A 7,363-nucleotide genomic window follows, 5' to 3' on the forward strand; every position below is an offset into this window, starting at 1 on the left:
CAATGGCTCAGTCCTGCAGGGGCCCAAAGGAAGAGGACCATCACGGTGTGGGAATGCAGAGGAAGGCTTTGTGGAGAGGTAAGTGTTGAGCTAAGTCCTTGCCTATTCACAAATACCTTTCAATAACACCTCTATGTGTCCAGAAATGTTCTATCTAAAGGTTAGGATGCCTGGGTAGGAGTCCCTGCTTGACCACTTCCTGGCCATAGCTTCACTGGTGTTCCTCTGCCTCTGTCCTGTTTCCTCATCTGTAAATGCAGAAATGTAACACAAGCACGTCATCACCCCTGTAGGCACTCAGTGAATGTTAGTTATCACTGACCCTTCTTTTCCCTCCGTTTCTCCTTTTCTTTCTCCTTTGTTATTATTATTACCAGAATGCTTTTCCTTTCCAGAAGATAAGTTTTAATTTTTGAACAAAGCCAAAGCCGATTCCTGGCCTATTGTTCCTCATAACCCGTCTACCTCCTCTACCAGAAGGTTCCTCAAGTATGCAATCACATTTTTGGTTCTGTAACTGACATCATGGGGAAATTTCTCCAACTACATTTGACCCTTGAACAACTTGTGGGTCTACCTATAAGCAAATTTTTAAAATAAATATACTGGAAAATTTTTTGGATATTTGTGACAGTTTGAAAAATCTTGCAGATGAAACATATAGCTTATAAATGTTGAAAAATTAAGAAAAAGGGTATCATAAATGCATAAAATATATACAGATTTGATTCTAATTTTATCATTGATTACCATAAAATATCTACAATCTATTATAAAAAGTTAAAATTTATCAAAATTTAGGCACACAAATACTGTACATTATCTTTGCATTTTTGATGCCCAGTACTAATAATACATGCACCATCTATGGTGTTTTGTATCATACTAAGACAATACTGATGCACTAATAGATGATTCATCTTACAGACAGCTGATGTAAATTTACGATAGAGCTAAAGATAGGACAGTACAGTAAATAACATTTTATTTTATCTCTAGCTTATTTATTTATTTTTTAAAATCCCCCATGAAAGTGCACCATTCCCAAAAGAATTGCAATACCAGGTCAATGTATAGGGCAGACAGAGTAATAAACTCCAATTCTATCTCTTTGTTCAAAAAATTCAGGTAGTATATTGTCCTTAGATTGAAGGCTTTTCAGATATTAAACTTATAAGAACAGACACTACCCTTGACGTTAGCCAAAAGGCCAAGAAGCCATCTAGCTTACTTTATTATAAGAATACAGTATATACAATGGAATGTTGTGCAGCCATCAGAAAGTATGAATACCTTACTTTTGTAGCAACATGGATGGGACTGGAGGAGATGATGCTGAGTGAAATATGTCAAGCAGAGAAAGTCAATTATCATATGGTTTTACTTAATTGTGGAACATAAGGAATAACATGGAAGACATTAGGAGAAGGAAAGGGAAAGTAAAGGGAGGTGGAAATCAGAGGGGGAGATGAACCATGAGAGACTGTGGACTCTGAGAAACAAACTGAGGGTTTTAGAGGTGTGGGGGATGGGTGAGCCTGGTGGTGGGCATAAGGAGGGCTCGCATTGCATGGAGCACTGGGTGTTACATGTCAACAATGAATCTGGGAACCCTACATCAAAAGCTTATGATGTATTGTGTGGTGACTAGCATAACACAATTAAAAAAAAGAACACGGTATATAATATATATAATATACAAAATGTATGTTGATCTACTGTTTATTTTATTAGTAAGGCTTCAGTCAACAGTAGTCTATTAGCAGTTAAGCTTGTGGAGGGTCAAAAATTATATTCAGACATTTATTTGATTACGTTCCATGCCCCTCATTCCCTGTTGTTCAAGGGTTAACTATATTTGCTTCTTCTTGCAATCTGCTTTCTGCTAATATTCTGTAACAGGAGCACACACACACACACAAACACACCCTCACTGTGTTTCTAAAACACACATGAACCTAGAAAGATTATTAAAGCAATTTAACAATGATTTTCTTTTTCATCTATAAGATGTGGATAATAATAGTACCTCTCATAGAGGACTGTTGTGAGGATTTAATTGACATAGGTAATGCTTTTCAAATATCCCTGACCCATAGCATTAGCCATTATTATTAGCTTTATTATTCACTCATTTTAAGCTTGAGGCAATGCTATGTCCATAAATCACTGCCATTAGTGACCTCTAAAATAAAATTATTAACTGGTTCTATTTACTCAAAAGTCATTGCCATAATCCTAGGGGTGGGAATATCACGGCAACAAAAATACCCAAGTAGACTATTAAATCCGCAGGATCTAGGTTGACAGAGCAATTATCTTGTCCCTAAGTGGACATTTTCTACCAGTTATAAAACCATCCCATTCATGCCCAGGTTTTCCACTCAATAGCTTTCATATTTAATCTGTCTTCTTGTGTTTCATGTGCCACTGCATCATATATGTTTGTCAGTTAAAATAGTCAACTACATAACACCCACATTGTCATTGTCATTAGCTGAGAATTTCAGTTGAAAACACTTTTTTGCAAGTACATTGCTCACTTTTAATATTTTCAATACTTTGACTTCTTTTTCTTTCTTTCTTTCTTTCTTTTTTTTTTTTTTTTTGTCTCTGGTAATTAGCAACATTTTAAAACCCACCAATGATTTAAAATTTTAGAAAGGAACCTAAGGTTTGATCTGAAAGTCAAAACCTATAATCAGAGAAATAAATAGGTCTGAAATTTTGACATCCTTTGGGGAATCTCTTGGCATTTCTTTCTAATCTGCAGAGAAGGAAGTATTGCGATCCATCTAACTAGGAAGGATATGATAAAGAGCTGAGGACAAAATAGTGATATGGAGCGAATTCTGGGTTGTCTGTGGAAATTTCTAACTCAGGACAACTTCTCACAGCCACCTGGAGCATTCCAGCTTTTATTACTCTTCTGTTTTGTTGAACAACTGAACTTTTGGCTTCTTTGTTAGAGAAATTTAGCCTGTTCCTTAACTTATATTATCACCTTATATCCCACTGTCTTAAAAATGACCACCTGTATGATTTTGACATGTTACTATCAGGTTGATTTTTAAAGCACCTAAAAATAAATATAGCTGAGCTCTGACGCTTTCTACATCATCTTGCATTCTTCTAATTAATGTGACATTTTACTTAATCTACTTTCCATTTCATTAGCAAACCATCCTCTTCATCAATCTTAGAGCTCATCATTACAAGGACATTACTCGTTCTAATTTTAAGGATATTCCCTAATGTTGTGCGATAATGCCAATGGAACATAAATTTGAGGCTATTTCCTAAAAATACATTCCAAGGAGTAGAGAAGAAAGAATTTACAGACCCACAGCCAAAGTGGGCTATGGCAAAGTTCCCAGGGGTGTGGTGTTCCCTTTTCTGTAACCAGACTGCATGTAGTCAGTCTGTGGTGTGGCTGCGAGCCTTGCCTTCTCAAAATGGCCTTCTTCAGTCTTGGGTTGCACCAAGGTTTCCAAATTCCTACTTGGTCCTCCAGATCTCACCGAGGCACCTTTGTTTGTGGAAGGATGTCAAATTATTGTTACTTGATATTTGGCCATTTTGCTGACATCACTCCTCCTACTATTATATTTTTCTTTTTTTTCTGCTGTAATTTAGTATAGCAGAGTAAATATCTGAGGTCATGCAGATTTCTTAGAAATAACATGTTTCCTTTTGTTTTCGTTTTGTTGTGTTTTCTGGCTGCGGGGATTCCTGTATGACGTTCTCTCAATCTCTCTCTCTCTCTCTCTTTTAACTTTCTCTTTTGGGTTAAACTTAAAATTCTCCCCCCCCCTTTTTTTTTGTTCAAAATATGGCCAACTTTTTGAATCAGTGTATTTGAATACTTTTAAAGTTCAAGAAGGTTTCTATTTTTATGTATTTATTCTCTTTTCTAGATTGGAATTCCATGGTCCTTCCTCCATATCTATCAACTTCTTCCTCAAACGCTTCATCTCTTTTCCTCCCTCCATCCCCTGCTCCCTACCTCCTTCTGTCTCTCTCTTGCTCTCCCTCAGTCCCCTCCTTCTTTTTCTGTGTCTTTTAGATGCTTAACACATTTATTATCTAACAGTTTCTGTGCATCGGGAATTTGAAAGGAGCTTAACTGGTTGTTTCTGTTCCACCAGGTTGGCCAAGGTTGCAATTATTTGAATGCTAGAAGATCTATTTTCAAAATGACTATTTTTCTTTGTCACGTAAAATTTATTTTTAAAACGTTTTTATTTAAATTTAATTTATTAGTTTCAGGGGTAGAATTTAGTGATTCATCAGTTGGGTGTAACACCCAATGCTTATTACATCAAGTGCCCTCCTTAATGTCCACCACCCAGTTACCCCACTCCCCCCACCCACGACCCCTCCAGCAACCCTCAGTTTGTTTCCTAGAGTTAAGAGTCTCTTACAGTTTGCTTCCCTTTCTTTTTTATTTCTTATCTTATTTTTCCTTCCTGTCCCCTATATTCATTTACATTGTTTCTTAAATTCCACATATGAGTGAAGTCATATGCTATTTGTCTTTTTTTGACTGATTTACTTTGCTCGTTCCATCCACATTGTTGCACATGGCAAGATTTCATTCTTCTTGATGGCTAAGTAATATTCTACCATATATATACCGTATCTTCTTTATACATTCAGCTGTCCATGGATATCTGAGCTCTTTCCATAGTTTGGTTACTATGGATACTGCTTCTATAAACATTGGAATGTAGGTGCCCCTTCAGATCACTGCATTTTTATCTTTGGGGTAAATACCTAGTAGTATGTTTGCTGGGTCATAGCGTAGCTCTTTTTTCAACTTTTTGAGGAACCTCCATACTGTTTTCCAGAGTGGCTGCACCAGCTTGCATTCCCAACAGTGTACGAGGGTTCACTTTCTCTGCATCCTTACCAACACCTGTCATTCCCTGATTAAATCCCTTGTTAATTTTAGCCATTCTAACTGGTGTGAGGTAGTATCTCACTGTGGTTTTGATTTGTATTTCCCTGATGTCAAGTGATATCGAGGATTTTTTTATTCTGTCTGTTGGCCATTTGGATGAGAAATGTCTGTTCACCTCCTCTGCCCATTGCTTGATTGGATTATTTGATCTTTGGGTGTTGAGTTTGATAACTTCTTTATAGATTTTGCATACCAATCATTTATCTGATAAGACGTTTGCAAATATCTTCTCCCATTCTGTCAGTTGTCTTTAGGTTTTGTTGACTATTTTGTTGGGCAAAAGCTTTTTATCTTGATGAAGTCCCAATAGTTCATTTTTGCCTCTGTTTCCCTTGCTTTTGGAGACACATCTAAGCAAGAACTTCCTATGGCCAAGGTCACAGAGGTTTCTGCCTGTGTTCTCTTCTGGGATTTTATCTCACATTTAGGTGTTTTTTAGTCTATTTTTGTATATGGTATGAGGAAATGGTCCAGTTTCATTCTACTGCACATAGCTGTCCAATTTTCCCAGCACCATTTATTGGAGAGACTATCTTTTTTTCCACTGGATATTTCTTCCTAGTTTGTCAAATATTAGTTGACTAAAGAGTTGAGGGCCCATTTCTGGGGTCTCTGTTCTGGTCCATTGATCTCTGTGTCTGTGTTTGTGCCAGTAACATACTGTCTTGATGATTATAGCTTTGTAATAGAGCTTGAAGTCAGGCATTGTGACACCTTCAGCTTTGGTTTTCTTTTTTAACATCCCTTTAGTTATTTGGAGTCTTTTCTAGTTCCATACAAATTTTAGAAATGTTTGTTCTATCTCTATGAAAAATTCTGGGTGCTATTTTGATAGGGATTACATTGAATATGTACATTGCTTTGAGTAGCATAGACATTTTAACAATATTTTTTCTTCCAATGCATGAGCATGGAATGTTTTTCCATTTATTTGTGTCTTCCTCAATTTCTTCTATAGGTGTTCTATAGTTTTCAGAGTATAGTAGATCCTTCACTCTTTGGTTAGGTTTATTCCTAGGCATCTTATGAGTTTTGGTGCAATTGTAAATGGGATCAGTTCCTTGATATCTCATTCTTCTGCTTCATTGTTAGTGTATCGAAATGCAACAGACTTCTGTGTGTTGATTTTATAATTCTGTGACTTTGCTGAATTCCTATTCTAGCAATTTGCTGGTGGAGTATTTTGAGTTCTCTACATAGAATATCATGTTGAAAAAAAAAAAAAGAATATCTTGTTGTCTGTGAAGAGTGAACGTTTGGCTTCCTCATTGCCAATGTAGATGCTTTTTATTTCTTTTTGTTGTCTGATTGCTGAGGCTAGGATTTCCAGTACTATGTTGAAGAACAGTGCTGAGAGTGGACATTCCTGTTCTTTTCCAGACCTTAGGGGAAAAACCTCCCTGTTTTCCTCATTGAGGATTAATATTTGCTGTGGGTCTTCCATACACAGCTTCAAAACAACTATTGTCAGAAGATCCCAGCCTTATCAGGTGTATTTCTCCATAGCGCTGCTTGAAATGTTTTCAATGATACAGCAACTGTTTTTTCCTAGAGCAAGTGATCCAAGAGAGACAGCAAGTAGCATTCTCTCCTTCAGTGAGGTTGTTTCATGCATTTTTAAAATGAAGTAAGATTGTTTTCCCCGCGGTCTACATTCCTTCCTGGGGATGATTTTTATTTTTTACTCTGCATGTATTAAGCTTCATTCTTTGTTCTGTAAAGTTCTACAGGTTTTGACAAATGTGTAATGTTACATATTCACAATCACTGTATCACACAGAATTATTTGCTTCCCTAAAAATGTTCTGTGCTTCATCTCTTCAACCTTTACCTCTTCCCCTCAAGCCCCTGGCCACCCTTGATCTTCTCATTGCTTCTTTAGTTCTGCTTTTTTTCCAAAATATTATACACTTAAAATTACACAGTATGAAGCAGTTTCAGCCTGGCTTCTTTCACTGAGCATGAATTTAATTTCATATCTTTTCATGGCTTAATAGCTCATTTATTTTTATTATTGAATAGTAATCCATTGCCTGTACCACAGTGTGTTTTTCCATCCACCCATCAAAGGACATCATAGTTGTATCCATTTTTGGTGATTGTTTGACCAAACTTCTCTAAACATTTGAATGCCAGTTTTGTGCGGACATAAAATTTCAACTCATTTGGCAAATGTCTAGGAGTACAAATGCTGGATTCTATGACAAGACTATGTTTAGCTTAATAAGAAACTGCCAACATGTCCTCCAAAGTAGAATGTGCCATGGGTTCGCTTTTTGTATAGAAAAACTGAAAGATTTTTTTGTCTGTGTTCACCATATTAGTGATTTAATTTTCCATGGATTCATTTGTGCTCATTGGTGTAACCAATGTAAGACACTTTATGATTCCACTTTTCAG

At 36.5% G+C, this 7,363-nt stretch overlaps 1 non-coding gene across 1 annotated transcript; it reads right to left on the reverse strand.

Annotated features, from left to right (window-relative positions):
- Positions 1–1,028: 1,028 nt before the first annotated feature.
- Positions 1,029–1,222, reverse strand: LOC131808759 (U2 spliceosomal RNA). The gene has a single exon (XR_009344957.1). It is a non-coding gene; the product is annotated as a U2 spliceosomal RNA (small nuclear RNA).
- Between the last annotated feature and the right edge of the window lie 6,141 nt (positions 1,223–7,363).

The sequence above is a fragment of the Mustela lutreola genome, chromosome 9 (genome assembly GCF_030435805.1).
Source record: "Mustela lutreola isolate mMusLut2 chromosome 9, mMusLut2.pri, whole genome shotgun sequence".
NCBI classification, from domain to species: domain Eukaryota; kingdom Metazoa; phylum Chordata; class Mammalia; order Carnivora; family Mustelidae; genus Mustela; species Mustela lutreola.